The sequence below is a fragment of the Adiantum capillus-veneris genome, chromosome 13 (genome assembly GCF_014529385.1).
Source record: "Adiantum capillus-veneris isolate H3 chromosome 13, ASM1452938v2, whole genome shotgun sequence".
Lineage (NCBI taxonomy): Eukaryota > Viridiplantae > Streptophyta > Polypodiopsida > Polypodiales > Pteridaceae > Adiantum > Adiantum capillus-veneris.
This window is the reverse complement of record NC_140943.1, coordinates 29488126-29510430: the sequence shown is the minus strand read 5'-3', so window position 1 is coordinate 29510430 and position 22305 is coordinate 29488126.

Below are 22305 nucleotides of genomic sequence, written 5' to 3'. Positions count from 1 at the left end.
CACGTTGGATATTTATATGAGCGCCCCAAAGTAGAAGAATGGTTACATGGTAAGGAACCACATTTTGATCTTCATGAGTTGGTCAATAGTACATCCACTTCAAGGAATGGGGATCTAGAGCTGGATAAGGGTTTGGTTGAATGTCATATGGAAACCCGTACTTGCATTTGCCATTGTTGTTGTGCATGCAGCATGCATCGTGACATACATGCATTTGTTTTTCAAGGATGAGCTCGCAAGTGTGCTTGCATGCATTTCATTAGCAAGTCCAATAAGGATATGAGCTAAAATCTCTGATGTTGTTTGCTCGATGTCGTTCTCATCCACCCATAGGATGACGTGGACATGAAGAGATCCTCTGTTTTTTGGATCTCATACCGTACAAGGTGGTGATGAATTTGGCCTAGGATCTGGCTTCCTTGCAAGATATAGCAATACATGAACTATTTTAGTCGATTGTAAAAGAGCAATGCGCATTCAACTAGGCAATCTTTCCAAGAGAACTTTGCGTTGAACGGTCAAGCTATCCTCTTAATTGTACGGATCTCATTCCATTTTGTGGCGGTCACTTCATCAGCTGTGAATGTGATGAATATGTTTGGAAAACCCCATGCATCAACCATGGTAATCAAGTCCTTTAATGAACGTCTATGCCAGGATGGACTGCTAGCAATTGTCACTGGGAGGTTGAAGCAAAATATTTTCATTATGGCTTCCTCGTCGTTTGCATTCTTGTGTGTTCTTTTGTACTTGTCAATATCTCTCTGCAGAACAGTAATTGTTGTATGTTTGCGATCAAAATTGACTGCTTCACCTGGTACATTAGCAGGAGATATGGCTTGTACAATGTATACAAAGATAATAGGGTGTGGATTCTCATTTGAATGTAGTCACTGAATCGAATCTGTCCATTGTATTGGCCATGTCCATAAGGAAAAAAGAATGGGAAAAGAGCTGACACTATTGTGATGTCTTTGAAATCTAATATCCAGCTTTGCAAGCCATTGTACATGAAGGAAGCAACACAAGTGAGAAGCATATCTCCGTTGCGAAGCTGTATGGAACCAAACTCATGCGTGTTGTATGTGGTATATGCGTGTCGTCTTGATGGCTCAGCCAATGTTTCGAAAATCGAGAAGTTGTTTTCATTATGGGCTTGCTCCATCAAGTCAAAGGGTTGTACCTCTGAATGACGACAGATCATTTCACTTAGAACCTCTTCAGACAGTACGCACAATCCTATTCTTTTGTGCGGTCCTTCGGCCATGCACTTATTTCTCTGCAATATGGGATTGTTCTTGATATTGAAAGCGAGGAGATCTAAAATGGTTGAGGTGGATAGTTCATGACTTGTAGAGTGTAGACTAGCAGCATTTGACCAAGATATTAGTAGGTTATCTAGCGATGACCTCCGCTCTAGTGATCCTCGTGCTATTGCATGTGTAGTTTTTGTCATACTGATCGATACGTCTATAATGCTAAGTAGTTGTGTGTGCAGGTGTCGAGCAAAGAGAATAAATTGTATGTAGTCAGGTGCATAGGTGGCAACATATCTTTGATGGAAATTAGTTGCTTTACAAGAAGTACAAGCCGTCCATGAGTATTTGACTTCTGCATGTTCCAAAGCGCTCAACAAGAATACTAAAGTGAGTGCAACGTAACTGTCTATTTCATTTGTCTCACAGCCTCATTTTTCATTTACGTGAGATTTGCCGCCACGCAAGAGGGACACGGTTCTAGATTGTGAGCAAGGATGTCACATTGCATGATCCAATCTTTATATAATGGAATGATTTCAAACCATGACCTAGCATATGGACAGTGAGCTGCTTTCAACTTGGTTGCAGTTCGCTTCCCAGCTTCTTGACGCTTGGATTGTAACCTTGTAGGGCTTGAGAACTTCATATTGACACCTAGTATGGGAGAAACGAGTACAAATATAGTATGGCATCAACTGTTTAGGTCTAAAGTAAAGATACACAAAGTGCTTTTATGACTGCAATATACTACACGTGTTTACTACTTATGCATTTAATTCTTTAATACACCACATGTTAAAAATGTTATTATGTATTGCCTACCTACCATATGCAAAGAGTTGTATGTATAATTAACATATATAGATGTTGATCGACATCGATTGTATAGTTATGAAAGCATCATGCAGGTAAAGCAAATTGAAGGAAGCAATGTACAAAATTCTAAAACAAGCAAATTGATAAAGCATCAATGGATTGCAATTTGAAATGAAGTGCTTTACTGACCTGAAATGTTGTACATATGTTTTTGGATTGTTTAGACTACACGCCGATCTTTGACTCAAGCTATAGAAAAGAAATGTGAATAGTTAAACATTTCATTCTGCAATGAAGCGCCATAAATTGAAGATGCTAAGTATACAGTGCATGGCATGGAGAAATGCCATGCAAAAGTATGGTGGAGAGTTGGCACTGTGGTCTCTCCAAAAATTATAAGAAACAAAAGTTGTGCCCTACCCCGTAGCGTTTATGTGTTGCACCAAGCAAATGCATAGTCATGGGGAGTTGGATGAAGATAACGAACCTTGCATCCAAACATCCAGTGTTGTGAGTATATGTTCTCCCTGCCATACAAAAAATATGCATTAGGATAAATATAGGTCATGTAGCATATTGATTAACCTTAAAGAGAAATAAATATAATTTTATTGCGAGTATATGTTCTTCCTGCCAGATATTTTGTCTTTGTTTGTAACTTTTAAGAGTTGAAGACAAAAAACTACTTATCTTTTTCGAGCCGATGTAGAATAAGTTCTCAAGGGAGAGTTTTGAAATCATTGGCTGACATGGGGACTAGCAACCTGACCAAAATCTTGTTTAGGGTTGATGCCCTCATGTCTAGGAGATAAGCAACCACTAACATTCCTGAATGAAAAGGGTTTTAGAGGAATGGGTTTGGGTAAGTGCAAACTATTCATAAAATCACAATTGGATCCCATGCCCTTGCTTACGACTCCTTGATTAAGAGCTTTGTGAATATTTGCATATACTTTGTCCCTATTTGCGTACTTTTTTATTTTTCCAAACATTCTTATGATTCCTTGCTTACAAATAACGTTCACATGAGACCCACATTCTCGACACAGCTTATTGTATTTGATTGAAAAGAAACAATTCCATCTTTCACAAGCCATAGATAACCCAAAACCCCTGGAAATCACCCACAAGGAAAAGCAAGGCAATGTCATTGTTTGCCCCATCGGCATATTGGAATCGGCCTTCTTTTGCAGTGAATCCTCAATACCTAATTATAAGCCTTCCAGGGTCTTCCCCACCTAGCGATCATAGTAGCTTTGTGTGCAACAAGACCCAGTGGCTAGTTGAACAGTATGTCCAGCTTCAACTACCTTACTCAACTCATTTCTGCAGGTGCAACTAGTTATGACCAGCATTATGCCGCTCCAAGCATAGCTCATGCAGATTCAACAACCATGTGCCCTCGGCTATCCTTCAATGTTCATGGAAATGATATGCAACAAGTCCCCATGCCTAATTCTCAAGATTCACACCAATTCCTTTTTGTGTTGTTTGCCCATGCAGCAGCAACCAGGCAGAATCAGAAAAACGTACTGAAGACCTTGCAAAATTTGGTTATATTTCGCAAATCATCAAGGTGGAAGGTACTTCGGATGCTTGCCGATGTGATGAGCACTCTCAAAGATCAGATGTTTCGTGCGATCAAGCCATGGCAGAGGTCTATTCTAGTGCTACTGAACAAAAGATATACTCTCAAAGATCGGATATTTAGTGCGATCAAGCCATTGCAGAGGTCTGTTCTAGTGCTACTGAAACAAAAGACCTCAAATTTCAATCGATGATCAATTGGCATAATCTAGAGTCGAATCACCAAACCTATTGCTTCTAGGGTAACGTGCGACTGGAACTGCCTGTCCGAGCTGCTTGTGGAGAACCTGCAAACTGCCTGTGGTGCCTGCAAACTGCTCTGTCTGTGAACTGAACCTGCGGCGTTGTAGTGTATGTGCGAAGGTGTTGTACTTGCGGCATTATTATTATTATTATTAAGCGGGGTTTTTTAGCTTTTTGCTAGCGTAAAAAGCTGCCAATGAGAAGCTGCCACGTGGTGGCTTGTGCAATCAGATAGGGGGGAAAGAGCCTTTGACTCACCATGTAAAGACAAGAAAATTATATACTTACTATGAAGTGAAGAGTACTGTATACTTAACGAGAGGTCAAGGGAAATCCTCAATCCTTAAAGGTACACTACCAAAATTCGAGCTTCAAAAGACCCAATATTCCTTTGACATGTTATACAATGAAAGTAGAAATTAGTGAAAACAAATATTTAATTGATAACCCTGGATGTTGCCTTGGCAATCCGAACCCCGTGGTTAGATTCTACAAATCTGAACCCCTTCGGTTAGATTTTGCAAAGAAACTTTTTGAACTATCAATTGACTAAGACCAACATAGGCTATCGTGCTACCATAGTGATTGTAAGCAACTTGGTAAAATGAACTTAACAACTACCCCTTGGCAGCTGAGAGCTTCTTTCCTTGAAAGTAAAAGTGTGAAGAGGCTTATCAGGGACCATCACTTATGGAGTGATTTATCATTAGGTGGGCCATACCCATGGAAATATCACTCCTATAGACACAATTAGTGGAATCATATTCACAACTAGTTCTTTGAAAGTATTATATTTTCCTATTGAAAGAAGAGAATATTTCCCCAAACCAAAAAGAAGGTAATCATACTAGATATTTTTTGGTTTTTTAAACAAGAGATTATCTACCTTGAAGCAGCATATTCATGATATACCATGGATTAGTTGCTTGATAGTGAGGCCCTGCCTGCTTGCTATAGACATAAATCATCATCTATAGCACATGCACCTTGTGCATATAACCAATGATATAGAGTGCTCGCCGGTGCAATCATTTGTAACAAACACAAACAAATATACTAGCTTCAATTGGTATTAAGTAGATTACAACTATGGTCTCCTTATCTTGAAAAAAAACATGCAAATCCAGTGCATAGATTACAACTATGGTAACTCCTAATCTTGAAAAAAGCTGTGCAAGTCCAACGCATGTGGAGACCATGCCAAGTTGAATCCAACGTGATCAATAGGCAGATAATGATGTCCTTGATAGAGTAGCTAGTGTTATAGTAGAAGCATAAACAATGATTGAGTGGAAGTAATTTCACCTTATTGGCACACCATGCATGCAACTCAAAAAAATAGAGCGATAAGCCTCGGGCCCTGATGATGGTCTCCATAGTTTTATCCGATACCATAAGTGCCTTGCATAATCTATACTGGTAGGGATACTTCATGATTCAATATTGGCATACGTAAAGTGTGACCTTATATCCCCATATTGCCAATTCTCCAAACATGTGCGCTTTGTACTTGATCATAAATCAATGAGCAGTACCTTTTGCACACGCTAGAAGCCTTGCTTCTCGTTATGGTCTTCAAAGAACTTTGCTTTACAAAACAGAGAATCTTTTCAAATTAAAAGTTAAAAACATAGAAAACCAAGAAGAACTTGAAATTGTCTAACTTTGTCACCCATCCGTGGCAAATTTTCTTGACATTTGGAAGTAAAGGCTCACTTCACAGTGAGTTTCAATTTTCTTTGTTATTCTTGCTTGAATTTGGCTCATAGCCATGTATGTTGATAGATTGAGAGATGTTGTGTATACCATGTATGCCCTCTTGGCTTGGTTTATACTAACACCCAGTGAAATAACATTCATACACGTTGCAAAGTCTCCCCAAGTTTGTATGTTAATAGCATATATCAAAACGTTGGAAGCTTCTATGCAATATACTTAAAATTGAAGTTGTGCTTCACATAAGGACATTGTAAGAATAAAACATGATGGAGCCTTTATGCTCATAGCCAATGGATGCTCCTACCAACAAATAGATGTCATGGAAAAATAAAATCAATTTTATCAATCGTTTATAGATAATTGACCTTGTCGAATTGTACATCTTATGAGAATCATAGAGGTATCTTAAATTGCCCAATGTTGAAAGGAGATAGCTCAGGAAAAGTCGCTCATCTAACTTTTAAACCTTTCTTGATTGAAGAAACTTTTGCTTTTGCCCGGTGGCATCGTAGAAAAATTTTCAAGATTGAATAAGTTCAAAATTCTAAACATAAATTTAACTTGCTTCTCGACTTTCTTGAATTCATTGCCCTTGGCATCATAATTGTAGCATCATGTGGGGTAGTTGCCTATGCAGGATGCCTCATATGTGTAGATGTAATGAAAATGGAAAATGATTTATTTATTGCAAGTGATAGATGGAAAAAGCTAAGGGTTATGCGAAAGGATAGCACATTTCATTATTTAAGTGTTGTTTATGAGCTATGGCCATTTATGTCCGATCGGTCAGTATGTATTCACTTTGAGCATTCAAGAAATCTATATGCAATCAACCCCCACCTCTCTCTCTCTCTCTCTCTCTCTCTCTCTCTCTCTCTCTCTCTCTCTCTCTCTCTCTCTCTCCCACCGACTGCCATGCAACATCTGCGGATATGGGATTAACGAGGCTCATGCGTAGACAACCTCTCTCTCTCTCTCTCTCTCTCTCTCTCTCTCTCTCTCTCTCTCTCTCTCTCTCTCTCTCTCTCTCTCTCTCTCGATCAGTCATCTAACCATTAGGTACACACACCCACGCAAACCAATAGGATGCTCTCCCTCTCTCAATCTCTCAGTGTCGAGCATTCAAATTCTCTTTCAGTTTATCTCTGCGTCAACCTTTCTCGTACTCCAGCCGCCATCTACTGGTTACCAACCCTTTCTCATCTGACGGTACCCACACTCTCAAAACAGCCACCTTTTCTATCTCTTTTGAACATCCATGCAAAGGTTGATTAGCTACTTTCTCTCCTTCTCTTACCTAGCAGCCACGGAGGTGCACACCAACCCGGCTCACTTGCAGTCGGTTGTGCCCACCCTTCGGTACCTTGCCGTTTCCAAAGACACACACACACACACACACACACAAATAAAAAACCACTCTCTCCAAAGGCCAAGAATCCAACAACTCTCTTTGTCTGTCCTACAACTTTTGTTCAATTTCCCCCATGCCATTGATCCGCGCCTATCACAAATTTTTGTTTATCATATTTTGTTGGTTTTCCTTGCTTCTAGAGGTTTACAATAAAAGAAAGAGTGAGAACAACCTCTTGGAAAAAAATTTTAAAAAAATGATTTGATAGGAATTTTTTCTTGACTAGTTCACCGGAGGTGAAAGGTAGAGGGAGAACCTAGTGGTAATGGGAAGGGAAATTATGTAAATGTGAAAAGAAAAGATATGATGTGGTTGTGGAGCCATGCACCCATGATTCAAGGGTCATGAGTGGCTCATATCATCATGGCTTTGGAGCCATATGATGATTCAAACAAATGGGACCCAAGTGGAAGACTTGGTAAAGGAAGGAACTAGACATATGATTTTGCTGAATTTTTAAAAAATACTTCCACTCCAATCCAAGAAAAGTTGTCTTCATCAAAGTTGTAGCTGATGAGCTGGAGATTCTGGCCATATTTTTTTTATAATTTTTACATCTACGGTCTAGGAGATATGGCCAAAATGGCGGACGCCAGTTTTTTCAACTGTGGTGGAGACCACCCCTCTACCTTTACACACACACACCCTTCCTTTTCCACATTGAGACCTTCTCTAAAAATCAGCCATTAGTCTTCTCACCCTCCTCTCCTTCCTCCTCTCTCTCAAGCTCAAAAACCCATCAAAATTCCTCTTCTAATCACCTCTCAAGTCATGCTTAATCTTGTTGTAATTCATAAGTTCTCATTCAACCCCTTTCTATTATTACTAGATATGTATTGATTTTATGTAGATTCTTTACATTTTAAAATAAGGAAGCTCTTGGACTCAAGCTATGGAGGAAGGAGTGAAGACAACACAAGTGATGATGGAGCTAATTGGTCAACAAATCACTTGGAAGGAGCTTCTTCATTGGTTGAATGTCCCTAATCAAGCTTCATTTGTACAAATTACACTTGGATCTTAACCTCACTGCTAATCACTCTCTTTCCTATATAAAGAGGCCTTCCCCTTTGTAATTTCAAGCCTCCCTCAGCCCCATTGAGTCTTTGTATCACTCACCATGAGCCCATAAGCTCATTCATTCACTCTATTCTTGCACATTCTAGAGTGCAAATTGTTTCATGCTAGTAACCTCTCCTCCTCTTACTTATGTTAATTAAGAGAAATCTTTTATATGTGTGTGAGAGTGCTTGATGTGATCTTGGCTAATCCTTGAGTGGTTGTTTGGTAATCTACATGACTATTTGTGTTGGGAGTGTTTGAAGTCATCCATTCCTTGTACACACACTAAGGTTAATGCTTCATTCATAGTGATCTCTCTCTCTCTCTCTCTCTCTCTCTCTCTCTCTCTCTCTCTCTCTCTCTCTCTCTCTCTCTCTCTCTCTGTCTCTCTCTCTCTCTTTGTGTAGCGGTCCTAGCCCACGCTTCCAAGACTATGTGGTGCCCTTATTTCATTTCCCTTGTGGCGCAATGGAGTTTGTTTTGGTGTAGAGGCCACCATTCCAAATTTCCTTCGTCATAAATTGGTGCCCCCACTGAGGAGTTCTCAAGCAGTGCTCTGTCAATCCTATGAAGGAAGATCCATCAAATTCTCCGAGACTTCCACTATGGTCTCCCCAAGAAGCTCGAGAAAAAAAGCGTCTTTATCGACAAACGGCACGTATGCGGGTAAAGAGAGTTAACTACACACACCCTTCTTTGCTTCAAGGAAAATCTTGTAGTCATCAAGTCCCTAGGTCAAAAAATTGTGTTGAGTGCTTTGTGGCTAGTGTGAAGACACTTCCTTTGAAGCCTCGACTTCAGGTGGTGAAAGCACTCTCAAACTCGGGTATTAACAAGTTTTTGGAGGGGGGGCTACACATTAATGGGGTGCGGTATTGGCAAGGGGCTACATATGGTGATGCACTCCAACTACTACTAGCAAGAAGGCTCAAGGTGGTTGAGAGGGTAGCCATCGAACCCTATGAACTCTACAAAGCTGAAGATGGTCACACCAAAGCTAAGCTAATCACTGGTGAGCAAATTCTTCGCATCTCTCAAATGGTGGGATCCAAGAGAGCTCAACTTCAATGAAGTGCTTCATGGAAGTTTGTATTTAATGCACCAATGAATAATCCCATTTTCTACAACTTTCAATCAGTTCAGAATATTAGGGTGAATGTGCGCATTGATAGAAAGATTTTTTTCCAACAAAGATTGGTCTTCTATTTTGGAGCTGAGAGGTTGAGAGAGATATTGTTGTCCCCTGACCCTATAATATTTCCTATTTTAGAGTATAATGTATCTTTTGATGTTCACGTCTTCATCTTGCTTTAAGCATACTCCATGAATCATAGGGATTTATATGGACCTTTCCAACCTCTTGCTAGACAAACTGTGCATATAATAGCTAGCACAAAGCTTAGGTTCCAAAACATCATAAGGAACTTACTAGGCCCTCGTCGTCTAGCTGAGATTAATGCATCTATCAATCCATTTATTCTACCCTTAATAAGATATGATTTGGGCCTAGACGTTTTCATCTTTGTGCTGTATTGAGAGGAAGGCAACCCACTTTTATGATGGCTTTCCCAAAATTTTTTGGGTGTAGTGGGGAAAATGCTGGGGATTTTTTGGATAACTTGGAGATGGCTTTCCTTGTCTCTGGGAGGGATGACGAAGCATTGAAATTGAGAGCTTTTCCTTTGGTGCTCAAAGAAGAAGCTAGGGTATGGTTCCAGGCTCTAGATCCAACTCAAAGAATTGATTGGGAGGGATTGAAGGCGGCTTTCCTACGAAGATTTCAACGAGCCAATTCGGCAGAAGAACTATGGCAACGGCTTCTGGCCCTTCATCAAGTTGACCCTCATGGTTATGCAACCTATGAGGAAGGTTTTCTGAAACTTTGGGGGCAATGGTTAGACTCACTAAACCCTGGTGAGCGAGCTCCCAATTGCCTCCAAAAGGATCGATTTATCTCAGGATTGTACCCCTTGCTAAGGGAGAAGGTAAAGAGCAAATTTCCAAATGCTTTTGAAGATGCCTTAAGAATTGCTAGGGAAAAGAATAGAAAGATTCTCTATCAAGCCCAAGCTGGCCAGCTAGCTTTGGGAGGCAATATCACAACTATGGAAGCTTCTCACATACCTCCAAATGTGCCTAATGCACCAGACCTCAATAGAGGTCAACAAGAAGATATGCTCCAACAAATAAACAATCTCACAAACCAGCTAGAGGGGTTGAGAGTAAATCTTGTGCAGGGTGCAAGAAGGCCTATTGAGGGAAATGGTGGGAATCAGCCACCAATGCGACGTCAAGCAAGGGAAATGTTGTGTTACAATTGTGGGGAAAATGGCCACGGCATGTATAATTGCCCTCATCCCAGAAGATATGACTACCCTGTCAGAGGTCCTCGACAACCAGTAAGTCCTCCCCGTGCTAGAGCTCAAGCACAAGAGCAACCGCAACCTCAAATTTTGCAGCCACCTCGTGCTCAAGCTCAAGCCCCTGCTACTCAACCAAATGTGAGCATCATAAGGATGGAGGAGGTCCTCAAGGGCAGAAGCAACCAGGAAGAAATAGCTAAAGGGAAGATGAAGATAGATGAAGTGGCTACAATGCCTATCAAACGTGTGCGTGTCCAAGATGAAGTAGGTAAAGAAACAAGCAAGGATGCAAGCAATGAAGCAAGTACATCTCGGGCAACTAAAGATGAAGCCAAGAAGAGAAAGACCCGTACTAGGTCTCAAATTGACATCTCCGATTTCCCTATGGGATCTCGGACACAACCTTATGACTTGACAACTGATGTGAGTTCTCAAGGAGCAAAGATTACTTGGCCACAACCACTTCATATCTCCCCAAAGCTTCGACGACAATGGTCAAAAATGGTGAGGACGAGGGCAAAGCAAAGTAAGCTAGTAAGTGTAATCAAAGCATATGGTCTCAAGGATATAATGCCTTTGGTGGAGGCTCAAATCAAGGGACAACGGATTCCAAAAACTTACATTGACAGTGGAGCAGAGGTTTGTGTCATGACAGAAAAGCTAATGCATCAATTGGGTTTAGAGGTAATGGAATCATCAAACTTTAGAGCAAAAATGGCCAATAATGTCTCTGTCACTTGTGTGGGTGTAGTGAAAGCTTTGAGAGTTTCTGTTTTTGGAATCACTACAGAGGTTGATGCTTATGTGATGCCAGTGAAGGGAGAAGGATACCCCCTTATTTTAGGACGACCTTGGCTCATGGGTATAGGATCTAGGCAAGATTGGGCAACAGGAGACTTGGAGTTGAGGCCTCGCATGGGTGGCCATAGTCGGAAGGTGGTTTATAACCTAAAGAATGGGCGACAAGAGAACCTTGAACTAGAGACGTCAGCTGATGAGTGGAGCTCAAGTGGATGCTCCTCATCCATGGACGAGGAAGAGAGTTCAAGTGAAGAGAGTGATAGCACTCTCGAAGTCATGGGCGTCACCATAAAGGAAACTACCTCATCAGAAGACAACCCAAGGATCCAAATGGAGAATGTGTGGGATGCCAGCCTAGACGAGATGTTATCCAAGGATATAAAGGAAGAAGAAAAGGAGGGTTATGTAAATGTTCTCAAGAAGCATGCATCATTTTTTATTTCTGATTACACTCACATTACAGGTGTCACTGCAGTGAAGCATCATATCCATCTAAAAGAAGGGAGCAAGCCAGTAGTACAAAAACTAAGAAGATTAGGAGTTGTGCAACAAAATGCACTGTTGTCTGAGGTGAAGAGACTCTTAGAAGCAGGATTCATATACCCAGTAGAAGATTCAGAATGGGTCTCCCCAGTAGTGGTGAGGCCAAAGAAGAATGGTAAACGGCGAGTGTGCGTGGATTACAAGCCACTAAATGCTGCAACAAAGAGGGACCACTTCCCTCTCCCATTTCAAGATGAGATTCTAAATGAAGTAGCAGGCCATGAGAGATACACAGTGTGTGATGGCTACTCTGGCTACTTTCAAATACGTATTGCAGAGGAGGACCAAAAAAAGACTACTTTCATCACACCATGGGGATGTTTTGCATTTCGAGTCATGCCTTTTGGTCTCACCAACGCTCCAGCCACCTTTCAACGATTCATGAACATGGTCTTCCAACCTTACTTTGGTAAGTCCATAAGGGTTTTCATAGATGACTTTTGTATTTACAGCTCCAAAAGTATGCATCTCGTCAAGATTGATGAAGGATTTACTCGTTTAGCTAAGCTGGGTGGACAACTAAACAAGGACAAATGTCACATTGGGGAAAGCAAGGTTACACTATTAGGGCATGTAGTGTCCATTGATGGAATCGAGGTAGATCCTGAAAAGATAGAAACATTGCTAAATCTACCTTCCCCAACTTCCATCAAACAATTAATCTCTTTCTTGCAAAAGCTAAGATATTTGAGTAGATTCATACACTTACTCTCCCAAGTGATATTTCCTCTACAACAGCTGACTCGTCAAGAGACGCTTGTTTGGAGTGAAGAAAGTGATGGGCATTTTAGAGAGATTAAAAAAATGTTAGGGTCACTCCCTGTAATCCTCCAACCTTGTTGGGAAGAAACATTCTTTGTAAACCCTAGTGTGGGAGAAGAGACCATTGGTGCTGCCCTCCTACAAAAAGATCCAAAAACATCCTTTATGAGGCCTGTGTATTTTGCTAGCCACCTCATGGAAAACACAGAGAAGGCCTACACCCTGATGGAACAGCTAGTGTTAGCTCTCATGTTTGCGGTAACCAAATTTCGGCCATACTTGCTGCCGAAGAGGTTTGTAATTATCATTGTGGAGGATATGTTTCCCTATGCACTACAACATATGGAAATCTCTGACAAAATAGCAAAGTGGGTGGTGCGACTTCAAGAGTTTGATTATACAATACAGGTTGAAAGAACAACTCGAGCATGCTTAGCCGACATTTTAACAAACAAGTGCTATGAAAAAGTTTTCCATTTGAAGAGAAAGGAACTTCCACCACCTCCAGCTCCAGAGGCTTTGGTCAATGCTTATAGCCTCTACTTTGATGGAGCATACAAGAGAACCAAGGATAAGGCAGCTGCAGGCATCGTGGTCTTATTTCCATTGGGAGAGAGGATCCATGGTGAAGGGATCACTCTAGAAGATGTCCACTCCAACAATGAAGCAGAATATCATGCTCTAATTCATGGCCTTTGTTGGTGCCTCGATAATTCAATTAAGAGATTAAACGCTTTTGGTGACTCCATGCTTTTGGTAAGGCAAATGCAAGGTACATGGGCTTGCAAAAATGCCCGTCTCTCTACTAAAATGAGAGAAGCAAAAGCTCTTATGAGGAGATTTAGGGAGGCACAAGTACATCATGTGCCAAGAGACCAGAACAAGGATGCAAACCACCTAGCATCATCAAAGTTAAATGAGTCAATAGTGGGAGTAGTGGCCATCAAACTTCCACTTCAGCAAGGCAAAGAGGACTTGGAAGATATTATGCACATTCTGGAGCAAGGAGAGGCTCCTAAACACTTGAATGCAGGGGAAAGGCGATGGTTAGCTAGGAAGGCTACCAGGTATCGCATAGTAAATGATGACTTGTATTGTCTTGGTGAGGATGGTGTGCTTAGGAGAGTGCCTTTGAAGAGTGAAATTGAAGAGATTTTAAAAGCTTGTCACGATGATATGTGCGGAGGACACTTTGCACACGACGTCACTAGTAGAAAGGTTCTACAAGCTGGGTTTACTTGGCCAAGTCTTCATCGTGATGTCAAATACTGGTGTCAAACATGTGATGAATGTCAGAAAGCAGGACCACGACGGCTCATAGCTGAACCTCAGAACCCAATAAAGGTATATGGGCCCTTTGAGAAGTGGGGAATTGATGCCATAGGGCCTCTACCACGCACTCAGTCAGGTAAAGAGTACATCATCATGGGAGTAGACTACATGACTAGATGGGCTGAGGCTATGCCGACCAATAGAATTACTGCTAAGGATGTGAGTCAGTTCATCTTTGACCACATCTGTTGCCGGTTTGGCACCCCTCTTGAAATACTATCTGATAGAGGACCAGGGTTTAGAGCAGACTTGGTAGGAGAACTCATGAAGAAGCTAAATATTCAGCATCAACACTCTACTCCTTACTACCCTCAGTGCAATGGTTTGGTGGAAAAGGTAAATGGAATCATTTGCAAAATTCTCACCAAACAGGTACATGCCAGGCGCCAAGATTGGGACAAACACCTGAATGGAGCTCTATGGGCCTATAGAACCTCCTTCAAAACCACATTAAGGTACACACCCTTTCATTTGGTTTATGGAAAGGAGGCGCTTTTGCCCATTGAAGTGAAGTTAACAAGTCTTCGAATATTGGGTAGCCAGGTAGGCTCTCAAAAGGAGAAAGTACATCAAAGGATCATGGATCTAGAGAGGCTGCAATTGGATCGTGAAGAAGCCATCAACCACTATTCTCAAGAAGCAGAGAAGCGCAGAGAAAAGTTCAACAAAAAGCTAGCATCCAAAGACATCAAAAAGGAATCTCTGGTGCTTCGATATGACAATCGCTTCGACACTCGTACGGATGGAAAGTTTCTTTTCCGATGGGAAGGCCCGTTCTTGGTCACCAAAAAGTTCAAAAATGGCTCTTACAGACTTCAAGACATTGATGGTAAAGTGCACAAGACCAGGACAAATGGATGGCATCTAAAGCCTTATCACATCGGGATAAGGTCAGCTCAAGATCAAAGAAAGTAGGCTAGAGGCATAAATACCCCTAGCCAGGTTTGGGGGAGCTATGATCCGAGCCTATCACAAATTTTTGTTTATCATATTTTGTTGGTTTTCCTTGCTTCTAGAGGTTTACAATAAAAGAAAGAGTGAGAACAACCTCTTGGAAAAAATTTTAAAAAAATGATTTGATAGGAATTTTTTCTTGACTAGTTCACCGGAGGTGAAAGGTAGAGGGAGAACCTAGTGGTAATGGGAAGGGAAAATATGTAAATGTGAAAAGAAAAGATATGATGTGGTTGTGGAGCCATGCAGCCATGATTCAAGGGTCATGAGTGGCTCATATCATCATGGCTTTGGAGCCATATGATGATTCAAACAAATGGGACCCAAGTTGAAGACCTGGTAAAGGAAGGAACCAGACACATGATTTTGCTGAATTTTTAAAAAATACTTCCACTCCAATCCAAGAAAAGTTGTCTTCATCAAAGTTGTAGCTGATGAGCTGGAGATTCTGGCCATATTTTTTTTATAATTTTTACATCTACGGTCTAGGAGATATGGCCAAAATGGCGGACGCCAGTATTTTCAACTGTGGTGGAGACCACCCCCTCTACCTTTACACACACACACCCTTCCTTTTCCACATTGAGACCTTCTCTAAAAATCAGCCATTAGTCTTCTCACCCTCCTCTCCTTCCTCCTCTCTCTCAAGCTCAAAAACCCATCAAAATTCCTCTTCTAATCACCTCTCAAGTCATGCTTAATCTTGTTGTAATTCATAAGTTCTCATTCAACCCCTTTCTATTATTACTAGATATGTATTGATTTTATGTAGATTCTTTACATTTTAAAATAAGGAAGCTCTTGGACTCAAGCTATGGAGGAAGGAGTGAAGACAACACAAGTGATGATGGAGCTAATTGGTCAACAAATCACTTGGAAGGAGCTTCTTCATTGGTTGAATGTCCCTAATCAAGCTTCATTTGTACAAATTACACTTGGATCTTAACCTCACTGCTAATCACTCTCTTTCCTATATAAAGAGGCCTTCCCCTTTGTAATTTCAAGCCTCCCTCAGCCCCATTGAGTCTTTGTATCACTCACCATGAGCCCATAAGCTCATTCATTCACTCTATTCTTGCACATTCTAGAGTGCAAATTGTTTCATGCTAGTAACCTCTCCTCCTCTTACTTATGTTAATTAAGAGAAATCTTTTATATGTGTGTGAGAGTGCTTGATGTGATCTTGGCTAATCCTTGAGTGGTTGTTTGGTAATCTACATGACTATTTGTGTTGGGAGTGTTTGAAGTCATCCATTCCTTGTACACACACTAAGGTTAATGCTTCATTCATAGTGATCTCTCTCTCTCTCTCTCTCTCTCTCTCTCTCTCTCTCTCTCTCTCTCTCTCTTTGTGTAGCGGTCCTAGCCCACACTTCCAAGACTAGGTGGTGCCCTTATCTCATTTCCCTTGTGGCGCAATGGAGTTTGTTTTGGTGTAGAGGCCGCCATTCCAAATTTCCTTCGTCACCATCATCAATATGCCCTCAGTCATCGTGCTGTGTGACAAGCTTTTCTTCTTAAGCTTCGGATTTGGCCTGTGAATCGTGATAAAATTTTGAGCTTTGCTCCCTCCATGCTGGCTAATGCAATGAGGGGCTTGGTTGGAGGACCTGCCACGTTTACTGCTCTTCACAAACTACTCTAAAAAATGAACCCCTATCTTTTTGTAGGCTAAGAGTGCCTTCCCATACCGTGCTAGAGTCACCTCTTGCTAATACGGTCTTCCATGGCTAAAGGGCCCTCTATTATCGAATTGCATTCCCATCCACCAACTATGTTCAATCCTTAACCATGCTTGTTCCAGTATCTATACGTAGGCAATAAAGAAGCAAATCTTGCTTCCTAGAGAATACTTGAACCACCCTCTAGCTTAGCTGTGGTTTCTTTTTTAAATTTGTCGTGAAAGAAAATTCAACAATCGATTGGGACATGATATGGTTCTTGCTCAGCACCGCTTCCATGCTCTCATGGCAATGTCCAAGATGAAGGATGAAAAGTGTGCAACAACTAGTGCTAATGCATCAAGCAAGGCGGGCTGCAAAACATATAACAAGTAGGGCAACAATGTATTGTGTTGAGCTACCAGTAGTGTTGCGGAGTATGTTTGGATTTCATGGCATCAAGTACATCCCAAGTCCCAATCGACGACATTAAATTAGAAAGTCTTCAATCAATTACAGTAGCACATGACTAGTGCAACGATCATCCACTCTTACGACAACCTTCCACTGCAACGTTGAACATGCACATACGTGTGCGCACACTCACACACAAAAAAAGAGCATTTGTCGAGCACATCAAAGAGGATGGCATTGAATCTCTTGAGTACTTCATCATATATATTTATGTTCTTCGACGGTAGAAAGTTGCACAACACGATACTGAACTGTATCAAACAATTGCATCCCTTTGTGGTCGTTATGTTATTTGGGCTTGGTAGTGATAATCTCCTCATTATTGGTTATTGTGTAATGTATTTGCCAATGGTCTTTATTCTTGCAAAAGTGAGTCTCAAAATCTAAAGTTTTACCGATTTTAGACTAAGATGAGTCAAATCATCCTTGTACATTGGTAATAGGTCAAGTGTGTGTCTTTGGCCCATTGTTATTCACAAGTAAAATCATGATTTATCTCATACAAACAACATTAATTAAAATTTGTAAATTTTCAAATTAAAGTGTGTCCATTAACTAACCCTAAATTGATCTTTAATGGCTCTTCAAATGAGGAGTCCAAAATTTATATACCATCTGACCTATGGACTATAAAGATAAGTGATGTTGGCAGTCCACATCAGTTATTTACAGCACCATTCAAAGTCAATTAGACACCTATTTTTAGCCATATATATCAATAGTTATTGATTACGCTTGAAGCAAGACCAATATCTATTGATCACTCCAGCCTTACAAATCATTCTACAAATCCATATAACACCTTCGTTATATGCTCAATTGTACTCAAAGTTGACTGCTCTCATTCTCTTTTACTGGCAAACAATCCTCATTTTCACATCAATTTTATGCCTTTTCAAATGCCAATGTACTCATTATCCGTTTAAATTGTTGTTGAATTGAATAAGCAATCACCTTTAGTGTTGTTTCTTTGAGTACCACTTTTGTAGATAAAGCTAAGTACAACACTGTCATATCAAAGAACCTCCAGGTAAGTAAGTTCTCAATGCATTTTGATAGTATAAATCTGGCAAAGAATTTCAATTATCTCTCATGAGTAATCTCTCTCTCTATGTATCTTTACACCCAAATATCATATATAATTCACCACTTTAGTGCTTATTTACATTGTGCTATGAGCTGTGAAATTTCTCATCTCTAACATCATGGCTTGTACTTGTAGAACTTCTACTAAGATCATTGTTCATGAAGCTATACAAGTACTGCTCACATTAGCTCGGTTGATTTGGGACAATTGTCAACATTTGGACATACTTCAACATTCCATCCTACTCCACTTTGGTACAAGGTAAATGTTTTGTAATTTTTATGCCTTGTCTAGTCCATTGGTCATGTGCACACAAATTCGCCGATTTAGGCAGTATGTATTTGTTCATCGTGGTGTAGATTCACCAATTTAGGCAAACACCTATTGTACGTGCATATCCGTCTGTTTAGGAAGCACAAGTGCAGATTCGTCGATTTAGGCAGCACACTAGCGAACTGCAGGTTCACTATTTTAAACAAAACTAAATGCAGATCCGTCAGTTTAGGCAGCATTAGTGCAAATTTGCCGATTTAGGTAGCACATCTCATTGGTGTAGATTCGCTAGTTGAGGCAACACCAATCACAAAATCATGCTGCAATGGTTGGCCACCATTTCCCTTGTATGATTTTGTTACCCGGGTACATAATGAAAGATATTTGGGTTTGGATTTTGGAATTGGTATATGAAGATTTTCTATCATGACAATGTTTATGGGATTGAACTTGACATCATTGATGAGATTGATGATTAGTGTGACCAATGATATCCTACTTCATCAGGGTATGACATATACTGCTTATTCTTGTAGTATGGGACACTAGAATATGTTGTATGTGGATGACGTAGGGCATAAGCAATGTTGTTTAGTTTTATGATTATTTTTTTCTGTTACTATGTGATGTTTTTGACACAAAATACTCACCACTATTTTTGACAAGTATGGTTTGCAGATTCCTATCTTTGCAACTGAGGACAATTGCTTTCTAACGGAGAGGTATGTAATGAAAATGAAAAATGATTTATTTATCGCAGGTGATAGGTGAAAAAAGTTAAGGGTTATGCGGAAGGATAACACATTAAGGGATATTTCTTTATTTAAGTGCTCTTTATGAGCTATGGCCATTTATGTCCGATTGGCGAGTATGCATTCACTTTGAGCATTCAAGAATCTATAAATAAATACGTGCAAGAGGAAAATGCTCATTCTTGCACGGGGGGAGATTGTGTTAGGGCACATGCTATGGGGGATGCCGCTTGAGAATAGCCATGGCTTGGAGAAGGTGCAGCAGAGAGAGAGAGAGAGAGAGAGAGAGAGAGAGAGAGAGAGAGAGAGAGAGAGAGAGAGAGAGAGAGAGCTTTAACAACAGAACGAGAGAACAAAAAAAATTTAGGCTATATTTCTTGTAAAAGATACCTTACATATAAAGCTTTTCCTTGCCATGCAGACTCAAACTCTAATTGAAGCTAACTTGCATGCTATAAGGGTTTGTACCTACAAGGTAGACACCACACAAGTGGGCTTGCATACCCAACAACCCCCCCTCAATCCCAAACCACTGACAATGGACTTGACACATACCATGGCAGAGTTCAATCACCTGAAACCATGAGTAGAAGTCCCCCCCCCCCCTTCCCCCCCCCTTGACTATATCATAGGTGTGTGTGTGTACTTGCCTCAAACAACCATCAGTGTGAGACATACCAGAACTCGACCAAACAGCAAAAGGGTGGTCTTATCATTATATTTTTATGGCAGTGTCTATAACCTGTACAAAAGTTTGGCATGAAATTAAATAGCATGACAATAACCGACTACAAGGCTTTGAAATTGATATTGACAACATACCAAATTTGAAATAAACCTATGACACTGAACATGTAAAATTGATTGTGAACTCTGCAGATTGTTGAGGACCAAATTCTTGAAAGCAAATCCTTTTTTGTGCTTGTGGTTGTTGATGTATCTAGTTCTTGCATGTCGTAAACCTCATTGATGGGTGTATTTGAGCCAGTAATCTGGCATATTTGGCACTCATATCCAAGAGAAGAAAAAGAAAGCTTTTGTACTCTGTGGTAATGTACCGAGTCTTTGGCAAATAATAGTAGCATCAAGAGGATCTAAGTAATGCACAAGTCTAAAAACCTCGTAGCTTCCCAATGCAGTAGTATCTCAGTGGATATATAACGCGAACTTGCCCAAAAAATTCACAAATGTTGTGCTCCAAATTAACCACACGGGGAATCCTCCCTTGTATTTTGTGAGGCTAAATAAGGCTGCAACGTTATTATACCGACTAAGGCTTGGATGAGAAACCACTGGTAGTGTTTTGAAAAACGCGGAGGGAATGGCTCTGCTTCAATCTCGTTGATCACTGTGGCAGCATTGATCACTGTGGCAGTGTTTCAGAACGCCGAGTCTACACAACACTAGAGCCCTGTGTTTTCTGCAGCGTTTTGATATGCGATCACTGGTTGAGGCTGCGCAACAGCAACGTTTCAAGATACTCACGATTGGCAAAAGATGAGCTTTGCGTTGACTATGTGTGCCCACCTATCTATGTAGATTCAAGATTTTGACAACGTTTTGAAATGCATGCCAAGCCTGCTTCACTACCTACCGATTTCTATAGCGTCTTGAGAAGCTGCTGTCTTGACAACGTTTTGAGAAGCTGCTGCGAATTCACCTACCAGCGCCAAGGTTAGCCTCGCCTGGGTGCTCTGATACCATATGTTGGGGCACATGCTATGGGGGATGCCGCCTCAGAATAGCCATGGCTTGGAGAAGGTGCAGGAGAAGAGAGAGAGAGAGAGAGAGAGAGAGAGAGAGAGAGAGAGAGAGAGAGAGAGAGAGAGAGAGAGCTTCAATAGAAAGATGAGCTACACGCTATATTTCTTGTAAAAGATACCTTACATATAAAGATTTCCCTTTCCATGCAGACACAAACTCTAATTGAAGCTAACTTGCATGCTATAAGGGTTTGTACCCACGAGGTAGGCATCGGACAAGTGGGCTTGCATACCCAACAGATTGTACCTAGTGCTTGTGTCTTTATTCTCTCCTCTCCTCTCTTCACACACACACACACACACACACACACACACACACACATTTCTAGTTTGGTGTTGTTCAAGGAAGATAGAGGATCCTCGGTCATTTATAAATCTCATTTTTATCAACAAATCTAATCTAATTCTCTTGTATTAGATATGAATAAATTTTTGGATTATTGTAGAAAAAACCTTCACTAACATTTATTGTGTTTTCTTGTGGGTATTCTAGTTTACATTAAACAAGGACACACACACAGACACACACACACACACACACACACACACACACAAAATGTACATCATATTGGAGTGCCAAGGGAGTGGAGGGCAAAGCAATGTGACACACATGGGGCGCGGCCCCAATATATGTTACCATATACATGTGGTAGTGATGTGTGTGAACACACTAGGACCGCTGGGGCATTTTTTCCCTCTTTAGGAGGTTTTTTCCCCTGAGCGTTGCATATACGCTCATCACTCTAGGGCTATCTATCTTTCCATTGCATACTAAGTAACACTCTCTCTATTGTGTTCCTTGAGCTTCCTTTGTCTTCTCCAAGCTGTGTGCATTTCTCTGCAAACCTAATTCCAATAGTTGGTATCAGAGCAGGTTGCGTCCTCCCGGACTTAGTCACCAGCTGCTCCACCACATGCCTGCTCACTTTCTCCGATTTCAGTGAGCTTTGGCGAGCGTTCGCAGGTCGACAAATATTTTGGATGCGCTCGTAGAGCTCAAGTCTGCTCAGATTTCTAATTCGGGCTCATTTCGGCCTCCGTTTCCACTACAGGCAGTGCTACACAGGCTATTTCGTCATTTTGTGCAGAATTTCTGTCAGTGCCGTTTTCTGCATAACAGGTGCCTCATAGTCTTCTACGGTTTATGCTATATAGCACATGTTGTTCCCGCTCCGTTTCTCCTATTTTCGGGTAGTTTTCACATCAAGGTGCAGCATTTACCATGGCTGACAACAACAACACAGATGTGTTCAAGATGTTTGCTATCGAGGATAGGTTGGATGGGGACAATTACCCTATGTGGGCTTATATGATGCAACATGTTCTTGTGTCAAAGGGCGTCTAGAACATTGTGCAGGGAATTGATGTACGTCCTGGTTCTGAGGATACAGGCGATGTTGAGGATGTTGCAGGTCTTGCTGCAAGGACTGCTGCTATTAGAGT